At 44.6% G+C, this 14,719-nt stretch overlaps 1 protein-coding gene across 1 annotated transcript in view; it reads right to left on the bottom strand.

Annotated features, from left to right (window-relative positions):
- Positions 1 to 14,719, bottom strand: part of FBXO3 (F-box protein 3) — a 1,552,568-nt gene that overhangs the window by 1,338,441 nt on the left and 199,408 nt on the right. The window lies entirely within an intron of this gene.

Raw genomic sequence — 14,719 nt, 5'->3', positions numbered from 1 at the left:
GAACCATTTAAATTATCACCGGAATGACTGTATAATTAGTAGTTATAGAACCATTTAAACTAAATTATCTTTATTATATTTCAGTAATTTTATATTAAGCTCTTCTGCAACTGTCTGGAACTCGCAACCTTTTGGGTAGTAGCAACGTCCATTGATTGATCGTGCCAAGAGACTGCTTATGTTAGGCTTCATATCAATACCTTAAATAGCAATTAGAGCAAAAGTTGCTTTGTTTTGAACATGCTTACAAGTCACAACCAAATCTACACAATTTACATCCATGAGTATGACTGGACCCAACCTCCTTTGTCCTTGGCCAAGTCCTCTCAGAGAAAGTGTGTGGAAGTAGTTTGCTAGCAGCTACATATTTAGTTTTTGGCTACACCATCCTATAGTTGTTTTACCTTACAAAATAGACAAACGTCTGTATATGGTGGCCATTGGGCTACCAGAACATTATACAAATTCTACACCTCTGCCATTTTGTATTATGGTCAGTCTTTCTTTCGACAGACCACAAGAGACAGCCAAAACAGCCACTCTGCCTCCCTAGGATCTGAAGGGAGCCTACTTGGGCACCAACATAGAAATCTGTGTGGGCCTGCCTGACTATGTAGCGTTTTGGCTTGTCATTCTGGATAGGATGGCCTCCAAAACTTTGAATGGTGTATGGTTTTGGATTGGTGTAAATGTATAACTGAGGAGACGCAGGGTAATTCTGAAAATATTACCCAGAAGAAGCTTGAAATGAAAGGTCTCTAATGACCCAGTGGTTGTTGCAATGGCTCTGCTCCTGTTCTGCCTGCCTCTACTGTTCTGGGGAATCTGGACCACAAACCTACTCTTTTTTCCTGCAAGCCTCCTTTCCTGGACCATCCATGCCTGTGTGGTGCCCTCCTGAAGGTTTCTTGTTATTTAGTTTCTTGGTGGACCTCAAGGAAGGGACTCTGCTTCCGGGCTGGATTAGTGTGCCTTGCTGCTGCTTTGCAAAATCCTCTCTGACTTGGGACATCAAGCCACTCACTACTGCAGTTTTTACATAAAGGGTCTGTTCCTGCAGCCCTCTGCTGAGACTATGTCCTAACTGGAGCCGCATGTGATATGCCCTGTGAGGGTCATCCTAGTCACTCCTTTCATTGCTGCTGCTGTGCAATCCCTGCCAATGGCTATCTTGAAATGCTCTCCCTTCTCGTTGGATACCATGCTTCAAGGGAACTGCACGAGAACTTTGAACCATCCTGAAAGTACCCTGGGTGCCTTCTGCAGTGCTTATAGGTCCCAATCGTGAATGGATTGTTCAGTGAGCCTGTGTCCCCCACTATCAGCCATCCCTCAGAGGACCTCTGGTAATGAAATCGCGGGTCTGCTCATCTTCTGGTGGGAACCCCAAGACTACTCAGCTGGATGGGTCAACCTGCGACCTAGCCTGTAAGTAACATGTAGTTTCGCCCACTAAACCGTATGGACAACCTTTCTTGAACGTCGAGTCCCTAAAAGTACCATAGACCAAGATTTATCTGTGAAACTCATGTTTTTGTTTCCAACGTGTCCTTGATTTTAAGCAGACTTCAGTGCATTTTTAGTATATTCCTGTGAGTTAGTTTATATAGCACGGTCAGACAGCACAGCGAGCTAAGCGATCGCCCCTGATATCTGTGTGCAGCCTGCTGTGGCAGGTTTGAATCCCGGCAGGGTCAACTCAGCCTTTCATCCTTCTGAGGTCGATAAAATGAGTACCACTCTGTGGGATAATAATGTCTTCTGTTATTTGAGCGCTATGAGACCTATGGGTGTGTAGCACTATATAAGAAATACATTATTATATACCCTTTTATTTCATAAATCACTGACATTCATTATGTTTAAGTGTTGTCAAGTAGTGTTACGGTGTAGCCATCTTTTTCTACTGGTTTTATGTGTGACAAGCCGATATACCTGCCATTGCCAGGGCTTTCATTCACTCATAGGTACAGGTAACTGCAGTTTGGGGAAACTGTGTGGAATTGTATAATGAACAACGCTTCGCCAAGCCACAAACCCACAAACACATTTTGACATTTGCTGAAATCCCCAAGGAAAGGGGTGGGGTGTCCAAATGTCATGTAGCCAGTAATGTCTGGAGGGTCCTAACGGGCGACTGTGAAGAATGTGGTGCAGATTGGTGAAACGGTGTAGAATTTTATAGGGAATATTTGTGAAGCCACAAACCCACACATTTTCACACATATATATATATATATTTTTTTTTTTTTTTTTGACAACACATTTATGAACGAGTATTCAAAGGAGGACTTGCATAAATACACAGAAAACTCGTTTTACATGAGAGACTGGCGAATTCCACGAGCGGAACCGCATTATAAATAACCTTGAATTCATTCATTTCTGGCTGATAAGGAGGGCAGCAGGGATGCAGAAGCATCACTTTTATTCAGTGAAAGCTTGAATTGTAACGTCAAACCTGCAGACAATCCAACACCACAGCAATCCAAATCTATTCAACAAAAGATGTTCAAACTGGAAAAACTCCATAAAAAAAAAGACAAATAAATGGTGGGAGGTGAAATCATTGCAAAACTATTTGGACAATCAACGGATATCTAGGGGCTTAAGAATCTTTACTATACCAACATATGAACACCCTGATCCTGCAATGCTCAATGAATGTGGTGAAGCAGCAAATGAGTGTTACTTCAAAATGCTTACTATTTTGGTAAAATATGCCAAGAGCGACAGAGTCAGAGCCCTGAAAGATATTGAGGTATTGGAAAAGGAAGTATTCGAAGGACCTGATGCAGAAACAGCTAATAACATCAAAATACAGATGCAGAAAAACCTTAGCAAATATGGAGAACAAATTAAAGAGCGAAAACAACGCAAGTTCCTTAAGGACTAAGAAGATTATGCTACAGGGCGCATCTATACATTTGCAAAGAAATATGATAACATTCGCAAAGGCATGCAGGCAACGGCTGAGCCAACAACATGAAATAATTTGCAAAGTGAATTAGATACTGACAAAACTGCCACTACCTCCAAAGATATTTCTACCAGGAGCAATGATGATACTCCCATTAAATTGAATTTTTTAGAGGAGATGCGACTCTTGCACCAAGCAGGCAAGGGAATACCAGGAAGAAACCAAAACAAACAAATCAACTCCAAACCAAAAACCAGCGAGAGGAAGATCACAAGGGGACGGAAGGGACAAAGGAAAGAAACAACGAGATCAATCAGCAGGCCGTCTAACGCGCTCTGGCAAACACAAGAAACCACAGTAAATGAAAATACCATGCAAGTGGTGAATCTATCAAGCAGAGTCTTAACACAAGTTGAGAGTGAAGTCTTGGAAAAGGGACTATCCTTCTGCCCAACAACAACAACAGATTTTGACTACTTCCAATCAAGAATTTATACTGCTTCATTAGAAAATTGAGATTAGCGAAATAGCATGCTGACAGCGACCATACAGCAAAACCTGTTGTACTCACAGTTCAATCGGAATTGAGTATACAATACATACCTGCACTTAACACCCTAGACTCTCTGAGCAGAGAGGAGCCAAATGTGAACTTGGTAACCAGTGACGAGTCGACAACAGCATTACCTGCCGGCATCAACACAAATCTGGCAGACAACAGCAATGTACGTAATAAATCCAAATTCAACCCATCCAATATCCACAGTCAAACCATACATCTATTTGAAGATCTTTTGATTGACGATTTAAAAACTCTTGCTTTGAAGACTAAGACCACCAAATCAAGATCTAATTTAACCAAATCCCAACAGACAGCCATTGAGAACTGATCAATCAATAATTGTAAAATCATCTGACAAGGGTGGTAATGTAGTTGTCTTAAACACTGCAGACTATCTCAAGGAGGCCATGAGACAACTCAAAAACACTAATAGCTATATCAAATTATCCAGCAATCCATACCCACAGTACAAGGACGAGTATGATGCAAAGCTATCGTCTTGGTATGAGCAAGGCCTCATCAATAAAAAAGAAAGACAGTATTTCACAAAAGACCACCCAATCATCCCGATCATACATTTTATTCCAAAAAGCATACCACCATGTCCAAACCATATAACGCCCCATTGTGGCATCTATAGACTCACTCCTGGAAAATACTTTGAAATCTCTAGATTTGTAACGGTTTCCATTCTTTGAAACACTCCCATCATATACAAAAGACACTACAGCTTTCCTCAATCAGATTTCCCACATTTCATGGTATCAGGAAAATCTACTAGTGACTCTAGATGCTGTGTCTTTATGCACATGCGCTACACATCAAGGAATTACAGCAACAAAAAGATTCCTGTCAACTAGATCACTAAGTCACTGCGATCATTCTCATATGATTTTGGAAATGTTATCTTTTGTTTTAACCCATAACACTTTTATGTTCAATCAGGCTTTTTAGAATCAAACCTGTGGAACTGCTATGGGTACAGCTGTAGCTCCAACATATGCTCACTTGTTCATGGGAGATTGGGAGGCCAACCTATTTTCCAGTGAAGACAAAAAAGTACATACAGACAAAGTTGTAATGTGGCAAAGGTACATTGACAACCTCTTTATAATCTGGCATTGAACCTAGGCCGAATGGATTACTTTTTTCAACTTGATAAATCAAGAGAGAGCAAATCTAAAATTCAAAGATCATCATGATGACTCGGAAATTGTCCATCTAGACATTAAGATCAAAATAGTCAAAGTCCTCACAACAAATTACATGGGAAAAGCACAAGTACGAACGCTGTGTTAGATGCAACAAGTGCACACCCTATACCACTCAAAAACAGCATTCCGTATGGCGAGTTCCTTCGATTAAAAAGAAACTGCAGCAAAAATGTTATTTGGGAAGACAATGCTAATAATATTGCTGCCAAATTCTAAGCGAGAGGCTACCGCAAAAAGCACTATTAACAAAGCATATGACCGTAGCTGCAGCAGAACAAGGGAACAAATGCTAGCAAAAGCATCAATCTGCCATAGAAAGCTAGAAGACACAGATGACCCGGTGATTAGATTTATTATCACATATAATTCAGGAGCAAAAGACGTTAAGAGAATTCTAGGCAAATATTGCCATCTCCTCTAAAGAGATAAAGACATTAGTCACCGTCTTAAACCAAATGCAACAGTAATTTACAGGAAACCAGCTTCTTTGCAAACCAAACAGTCACCTAGCATGTTCCAAAATGCACAGACAACTACTATATGTGGCTGGCTTCCTGTCAAAACACCAGGTTTCTTTCCATGCACCAAATGCAAGGCATGCTGCTTCGGGTTGAAAACAACGAAATATAACAATCCCAGAACAACTAAAGAAGTGATGATAAAGAAAGAAATCAAATGTTTTACACAATTTGCAATCTATGTGATCACTTGCCAGTGCAATTAATGATACATTGGTAGTACTAAATTAGAAATAAGATTGCGCATTTTACAGCATCGGCGGGCCATCAAAAATAAAGACATGAATTATCCTCTGGCGAAACATTTTGAGGACAAACATCATGGAAACGTCCTCGGTTTTAGATACTTTGTAATCGACACATTTGGCCCACATCCGAGAGGAGGTGATCGACTCAGGAGATTAAGACAATTAGAATCGCGTTACATTGTGGATTGCGACACTAAATTTCCGATGGGTCAAAACCAAGATGAAGAACTATATGTCTTTGTGGGGGATTAACTTTTAGCCAACTAGTATTTATTTGCCTCTCCACGAGAGCTCCCTGGTTTATTCCGAGCAAATATTTTCAAAACGTCTCTGTTTTAACTTCATTGATATACTGAACTGATGCCCTCTTCCCTCACCATCTCGCATTAAGAATGAGTGGCTGTTCAAAAATTTCCTATATTCAGCTTTTCTGTATATACATATACCCTTTGTAAATTTCCTGTATACATGTAGGTTGGAAGGGTTTTTCAAGCTTGTTGAACAAGTTACTCTCTTACCTGGTAACGTTCTTTCGATCGGATGGTCCGACGACGTATTCCATATCTATGACAGTAATCACCACAGCTATGCTGCTTCGGAAAATCTTTCGGCGTCTGCGTCCTACGTCGATGATGTCAATACGCCGCCCTCAAGGACCTCCTCCGACGACCGACGTCACTGGATGTAATAAGTAGGACACATGACGCCCGTAGCCTCAGTTGTAGTTTTTTCCCCCAGAACGTGCAGCACCAGTCTTCTGCCAGTCTGACCACACAAAGCCTTATGGAAACGTAAGCTGCAATCGTATAAGAAATTCTGTAGCGAGGAAGGCAGGGAGGGAGCTATATGGAAGATGATGTCGGACCATCCCATTAAAGGAACGTTACCAGGTAAGAGTATCTTGTTCTCCGAGGGGATTGGGTCCTCTGACGTATTGCATATCTATGACAGACTCCCAAAGCAGTACCAATGCAAGGAGGTGGGAAAAGAATTTAGCGAAAGAAATTTAGAATGCCCAATCAAATTGTGGAGCAAAGGACCACCTTGCCAAAGGCCAGATCCTGCCCACGGATGGAATCGAGTGAGTAGTAACGTACAAAAGTATGGACCGAAGCCCAGGTGGCTGCGTCACAGATGTTACGAATAGGAACACCCCTGTGTAGGGCAGTAGAGGCAGCCATACCCGTGGTAGAATGGGCCTGCAAGCCGACCGGTGGGTCCTTACCCGCCAAGCGGTAACACTCAGAAATAGCCAGAATAATCCAGCGAGACAAAGTCTGCTTAGTCACAGCTTGTCCCAAACGCTTACCAGCGTAACCAATGAAGAGTTGATCGTCCACTCTGACCCGGGAAATGCGTGAAATATAAAAGCTTAAAGATCTCCTAGGATCGAGCCTATGGAGCCTCTCCTCTCCCTTACCAGGATGTGGAGGAGGATGAAATGCCGGAAGAACAACGTTCTGGCCTAAATGAAATCCCGACACCACCTTCGGAAGAAAGGAAGGACTAACTCTAAGGACAACCCTGTCCTTATGAAATACAGTGAAGGGTGGCTTAAATGAAAGTGCCTGTAACTCACTCACTCTGCGAGCGGAAGTGACCGCAACCAAAAATACAGTTTTAAGAGTTAACAGTCTCAAAGGGCAAGAATGCAAAGGCTCAAACCGAGCACCCATGAGAAACTTGAGGACAAGGTCCAGATCCCAACCGGGCACCTGGAAAGGTGACGGAGGGAACACATTAGTGAGCCCTTTTAGAAACTGAGAAATTAAAGGAATTTTAAAATAAGAACACTCTTCAGACGAGCGCTTAAATATGGACAGCGCTGCCAGGTAACCTTTAACCGTACCCAATTGCAAGCCCCTGTGGGCTAAAGAAAGCAAAAAAGACAGAACCACAGGAATGTCACATGCAAAAGGATCCACATTCTTAACCCTGCACCAGTCGCAAAACTTTCGCCAACGGCACAGGGACTTAGTTGCGGGCCTTCTGGCCGAAATCAACACCCCCACCACGTCTTCAGGGAGGTCCCAATCCTTATACCTCAACCTTTCAGAAACCAAGCGTGAAGGTTGAAGGATCTGACCTCTGGATGGAGAACCTGACCCCCCTCCCGTGAGAGCAGATCGTCTCGGTAGGGAAGATGACGTGGAGTGGAGGGCAGATGGACAAGTCGAGAAGGTCCAGGTACCACGTCCTCCGGGCCCACGCCGGAGCAATGAGGATCATCCGGGAACCAAACCTTTGAAACCTCTGTAGCACTTGCGGGATGACGGGGACTGGAGGAAACGCGTACAGCAGTGGGAATGACCACTCCACCACGAACGCTTCTCCCAAGGCACCTTTTGGAGGAAATTCCCGCAAGCAGAACCTTTCGCACTTCCAGTTGACACTGGAGGCGAAGAGATCCACTTGAGGGGTCCCCCAAAGGGCGAAGATCTCCAGGAGAATCTCCTGAGCCAACTCCCACTCTTGAGAGATCGCGTTCTGCCTGCTCAGAACGTCCGCCGTCTCGTTACCGTCTCCGGCCAGATGAACTGCCGAGATCGAAAATTCCTGCTGGATTGCCCAGAACTAGAGCTGCATCGCCTCCCTGCACAGAGGAAGTGACCCCGCCCCCCCATTTTGTTGAGGTAGTGCATGGCCACCGTGTTGTCCGTCAGGACATTCTTCCCTCGCACAGTCGGCAGAAAAGCCTTCAGGGCTAGCCTGACGGCCCTCAGCTCCAACAGATCGATATGGAGTCTGGACTCCAACGGAGACCAACAACCGCTGACTGTCAACTCATTGGCATGAGCTCCCCATCCCATGAGGGATGCGTCCGTCACGATCGTCACCTCCGGCCAGGGTAGCTAAAATGGAGCCCCCTTCATCAGATTGTCTTTGACGGCCCACCACAGAAGGTCCTGGGCGACCGAGGACGGCACCTGAACAGGGTCCGACACCCTGCCGGAGGACTGAGACCACTGGAGCTTGAGTGCCCATTGCAAAGATCTCATCTGCAACCTGGCCTCTGGCACCAGAAGAATGCAGGATGCCATGAGGCCGAGCAATCTCAAGAACTCGAACGCTGGGAGACTGGGCAAACTGAAACTTGTGCACCATCTAGTGAATGTGATGAGCTCTCACCTGGGGAGGAAAACAGCCCCAGGGACGTGTCGAGCACTGCTCCGATGTACTGGAGCCTCTGAGTTGGTGTCAAATGGGACTTCTTTAAGTTGAGGGAGAAGCCCAGCTTGTGGAGGGAGTGGCAGGTGACTGACAGATGATCCAGGACTTGCTCGGGAGAGCACGCCCTGATCAACCAGTCGTCCAGGTAGGGGTAGACGTGAATCCCCCCTTTCCTGAAATGCGCTGCCACCACTACCATGAGCTTGGTGAACACTATCGGGCCGGAGGTCAATCCGAACGGCAGGACCCGAAACTGAAAGTGCAAGTCGCCAACCGCGAACCTCAAGTACTTCTTGTGCTTTGGATGGATCGGCACATGAAAGTAAGTGTCCTTGAGGTCGAGAGACACCAACCAGTCTTGAAGTTGAAGGGCCTGAAGGACTTGAGAGAGAGTAACCATCTTGAACTTGTCCTTCCTGAGGAGTTTGTTCAAACCGCGCAAGTCCATGATGGGTCTCAATCCCCTGTCTTTCTTGGAAATCAAAAAATAAGGAGAATACCATGCCTTGTTCCTCTCCGCTACAGGCACCAGTTCTATGGCGCCTTTCTCCAGCAGGGATTGAATTTCCTGCGCAAGGAGCGGATCCGGACTCTTCAAAGAGAGATTCCCCGGTGGATTGTCGTGAGGCCTCTGCCGGAAAGGAAGACAGTAGCAGTGGGCCATGATCTCCAGAACCCACACATCTGAAGTAATGGCACGCCACTCTACAAGATGCTGCGCCAGCCTTCCCCCAACCGGCGAACCATGGGACATGGCCTCATGACTGAGCTGAAGCGGCTGCGGCGTTGCCTGAGGGCAAAGAGGCAACTGCCCTAGTGGCCTTGGCACCTCGAGTACCTTGTTTTCCACCTCTGGCACTCCTACGGTGGCCCCTTTGACTGGCAGCTCCTCTCGCTTTACCAAAGGGTGAGTAATAACGAAAGGAACCTGCCCTCCATTGCTTTCCCCTAGGACGAAAAGGCAGAGGTTGTCGAACTGCAGCGCCCAACAACTTCGCTGCAGCTTTGGAGGTCTGCAACCTCTCAAGGCTCTCGTCAGCCTTGCTGCCAAAAAGATGTTCCCCGTCAAAGGGCATGTTGAGGAGCCGGGCCTGCACATCAGGAGCAAACCCTGACTTCCGCAACCACACAAACCTGCGTATTACGGTGCTCGCCGCCATGGACCGGCTGATGCAATCTGCCATGTCCAAACCCGACTGAACGGCCTCACACATGGCATCCACAGGCGTCGACATCTTCCCCGAAGACACCACAGGTGCACACGGTCTCGAGCACGTCGAGGACCGGGACCTGGAACAGGCATGACGAGAACGATTCCCCTTGTCCGAGCGGGACCTTTCCCGCGAATCGTGCCGACCACCCGAGCCCGAAGGCGTACGAGCAGTGTCTCTCGACCGATCATGACTGACCCCACTCAGAGGCGCGGATGGACCAGTGCTCTGCGATTTGAGAATCGCTAGTATTTTCTTACCAAAGGAAGCCCATTCCTCCAGTGTCGCATGCTTGGTGGGATAAGCGACCCGCCGACGGGCAGAGTCCTCGGATGAGGACAGGGAAGGCGACCAATTACGGCGCTTCTGGGAGTGCCTCTAAGAGGCAGAGGATTGGCGGGACCTACTCCGGGACCGAGACCCTCTGGACCTCTGACGACAATGCTGAGTGTCGACCCTTGAATCGTCCGACGAAAGCCCCGCAGACCTAGACCTCCGTGGCTTGTACACCTTACCTACCAAAAGTTTCTTCTTGCGCTCCCGCAAGGCTTTGGATGTAAGCGACTGGCAGTCGACACAATCATCCGTGACATGGGCCTCCCCGAGGCACCAGAGGCAGGCGTTGTGCAAGTCCGTCACCAACATCTTAGACCCACAGTCCCCGCACTTCTTAAAGCCCGGACGCGGGGTGGAAGACAAGGTAGACATCACGAAGGATAACTTCACAAACAAACAGGTTCGAAGAACCGATAAAGAACAGAAACTCCAAAGAGTTGAGGTGCGCCGAGATCTCCGAAGCGAACACGTTCGTGGAAAAAACGGAACTGAGGCTACGGGCGTCGTGCGTCCTACTTATAACATCCAGTGACGTCGTCTGTCGGAGGTGGTCCTCGAGGGCGGCGTATTGACATAGGACGCAGAAAGATTTTCCGAAGCAGCACAGCTGTGGTGATTACTGTCAGATATGGAATACGTCGGAGGACCCAATCCCCTCGAAATATATGTACGTTTTGTATTTTTGTAATTTCACTGATAAGCTTGTCACACTCATCTTAGATACCCGTTTCTTATTCCACCGTTACATGAATTCATTTTAACTTCTATTTTTTGAGAGAGTAGAGGAACTAAGCTTGTCTTACCAAGGCATAAACCCAGGACTAACACATTACACTGAACAATTGATTGGGATGTTATGAATGGGTCCACACTTTGATATGCTCAGATTGCTATATAGCACTTCACTGACAATTGAAAGCACTTTAAATTATCATCAACGCTACTTAGCGCCAACTCTAACCTAGATTCCATCTTTTAATCATACAGTGTACAAGTTCCCTACAAACAAATTACGAGCATTATGCACCTTACAATACGGTACACACTGTGCCTTTTCAGGATAAGACTAGCAGATATAGGCCTTGCGGTCATAACTGGCACCCGCAAGGGTCTACTGCCAGTACACCGAACTTCCACAATCTATATAGCCGACCTATATCGAATTTCTTATCAAGATTGGGTCAAGCCACTATACATGAATTAACATGATACTCGTACATTTTTTTTTTTATTAGTAAATGTGTTAATTTGTTATCAAACTTTTACATTGTGTTTTTAACACTCGTAAGTGTCTCATCATTATTTTCTTTGCAAATTTGTATTACTTCATTTGTGCAAATTTATAATGGTTCTTTGTCCATGATGAAACTCCAGAATTGGACTATCCTAATTAACTTGATGTTTTTCCTAGATGTTATTTAGTGCCACATTTCTATCTCTCCGTCGAAGGTTTTCGGAAATTTCATTATGCTGGTGAACCGTTTCCTGTGCTCATTGAGGATCATTAATGATGTGGTAGATTGACTCCTCTTGATTTTTTTGCTCACAGAATCTGCAGATGTTTTCTTCCATAGGTATTTGCTTTGTAGCTGTGAGATATTCTTTGGTATGCAGAACGTTAAGTAGTAATCGAAGGTATGTGTCTCGTATCGATTTGGAGGGCAATTTCTCCAGATATGGTGGTAGTTCATTTACTGCTCTTGTGTCCAGAATGGAAATTATGTTCATTTTGTATCTGGTTTTCCCTTCAATGGTTTCGATCCAGTCACTTTCCTTTAGCCTTTTATTTTTGCTTCTATCAGTCTATTGATCACAGTCTCCGTTAGTATATCATATTTTTCAAGTAGAGCTTTGCAAGCTTCTTTCCACGCTAAGAGTGGGCAAGGTTAGGTTTTCCTTTGTGTCAGAATCCTCATCGCAGGTATATCATCGTCATTCCTGATCTTGCGGTATACGTCTAGCTGCTTCCAATTGTGTATCGATTGAAGGGACTGGAGAGCTAGCTCATGTCGTATCCTTTGTATTGGGAAAGAAGCAGCCAGTGATAGAAACTTGCGCCAAAATATGCCCCCAACCAGTGGCCAGATGTTATTTGCGATGTTACTTAGACTCTTGCTTCCATATAGTAAGATGGCGGTCACTTTTTGTCTATGGAAGACAATCACTGGTTTCGGCGAGTATCTTTCATATTTGCTATGGATTATCAGCGCTAGTCTCGCCAGAGTTAGTGCACTCTTTTTTAGGTGTAGAAACCAGCTCTGCTCCACTTGGGACTGGTTTAGTTCAATGCCTAGATATTTCATTTCTTTAACTTAGTCTAGTTTTTTCCCCGTCTAGGTATACCTTGAGAAGTGAGCGTTGTTTTTTGGTGCAGTGCCTGAGTGACATGACTTTCAATTTGTTGGAATTGATCTTCATGTCATTTCTTTGGACATAGTTGTTGAAAGCATCCAAGCTGTTTTGAAGTAACACCTTTGTTTTGTCCATGAGGACAATGTCGTCTGCGTATAATATGTACGGGACGTGTATTGTGTTCAGTCTCAGTGGGTTGTTTGCAGTGGTTGATATGTTTTTGGACATATCAAGCAAGTAAAATTTGAAGAGTATGGCGGCCAGGGGACATCCTTGTTTTAGTCCATTTTGGGTTTTTATGGCTGTTAATGCACCATCTTTTGTCAGACGGATCCTTATTGTTGCTTCGCTGTACAGAGCTTTAATTAGGGCCAGCAGTTTGTTTGGGCATTCTTCTTGTTCCAGTTTCCCCCACAGTGTGCTTCTGTTGATGCTGTCGAATGCCATTTGTAAGGCGACACAGATGGCATGTACATTTCACTTGTTTCTAAATGTTTCTTGTTTTAGTACATTGAGTATAAACAAGTTTATGTTTGTGCCCATGTTGTTCGAGAAACCAGTCTGTCGAATGTCCTGCTTTTTGTAGGTTTTTGTCCACTCGTTCAATCTTTTGACTAGGATCACAGCAAATATCTTACCTAATGGATCCAGCATCGCCAGCGGTCGATAGTTAGCTGGCAGTTTTCTGTCACCTTTTTTAAATACTGGGATTATGATGGCTGTTTTCCAAGTATTGGTAATAAACTGTTTTTTGGAGATTAGGCTGAATATTTGTAGGCATAGTTTTGCCCAGGGTTCCGTCATTTTGTTACTTAAGCCGTCTGGCCCTGGAGCTTGAGAAGTGTTCAATTTTCTGATATGGGTGAGGATTTCCTTGTAAACCCATTGGTTGTACCAGGGTTTCTTCCCTAAAGGGCAGTTGTTTTTATCATTTTCTGTATAGCTGATGTATTTGGATAATAGACTTAAGTGTTTGATCCAATCCTTTTCCGTCACCTCTGTGATAATTCGGTTTTGCGATGCATAGTTTGGATTTAGGAGGGTCCACAAGTCTCTGGAGTTTCTCTTGCTCATGGCTTGTAACATCACTTCTGCGTAATTTTGTTCGATCACTGCTTTCATTGTTTTCAGTTAATTTCTGCATTTGTTTGATTTTTTTTTATAGTGTCGATGTAGTTGATGTGTTTCGTTTTCTTGGCTTTCCTTATTTGTTTTCTTGATTCTTTCTTAGCGAGTGCTATTTCCTCGGAGTATGCATGGTCAAGAATGTTTCTATTGTATGGTCGCTGAATTGTTTTTTGTATGAACGGGGCAAGCAACCATTCATAATTGATCTTCTCTTTCTCTTTCATGTTAGAAGTTCTGATGGTCGCTTCCAGTCTTTGAATTTTTTCATCTGGTATTCGCAGTCTGTTTAATCCAGCTGTGAATTCTATCTGTGGGTCCTTTATTTTGTCCATAAGGTAGTGGGGAGCATCCCAAATGACAGTGAGTTTGGCATGATAGCTGTGTGTATTCTTTTTAACTTCAAATTTTGTGATGTTATTGTTGAGGTTGGGCGAGATGTATATATTGTCTAGGTATCCTGTCTGTTTGTCTCTGTGCCATGTAGGTCTTTCTGGTTTATCACCTATGGCGTTACCATTGAGCAGAGTGAGATTTCGCCTCTCCATCGCCGATGTCCACAGTTTTGCTTTATCGCTACTTTTGGAGTCTGGGGTTTTGTGACCGTTGTTTCGGAACAAGTGAAGGTTCAGGTCTCCGCATGTAAAGACATAGTTGTTTGTATTTTGCATAATCAATGTCTAGGGAGGTTAGTATTTCATCAAGAAATGTATCGTTGTGCCGAATGGATGGGCTCCAATAGATGTTGAGTAGTGCGATCAGGTGGCGGTCCCTTTTTCCAAGTTTGTTTGTGGTATCCATGTGGCTGTGCTCTAGGATAGTTACTTGGGACCAGTTATTAATGGACAGAGCCTCGATTTCATCCAAGTGGGCTTCCACTTTCCAGAGTGTTAGTAATCCGGAGCTTGAGCGGCCCATTTTGTTGGTTATCGCGGCGGTCATATGTATCATATAGATATAAAGGGGCAGTTGGGAGAGCCAGGTGTCTCTTGGAGACAAATTATGTCGTAATTTAGTAGCTCTTTTTTTCCGCGTTGGAAGAGGAGTGTGTTTCCACGCGTA

This window comes from Ambystoma mexicanum, chromosome 11 (genome assembly GCF_040938575.1).
Source record: "Ambystoma mexicanum isolate Mex_15411 chromosome 11, UKY_AmexF1_1, whole genome shotgun sequence".
NCBI lineage: Eukaryota > Metazoa > Chordata > Amphibia > Caudata > Ambystomatidae > Ambystoma > Ambystoma mexicanum.
This window is presented reverse-complemented; position numbering and strand designations above follow the sequence as displayed.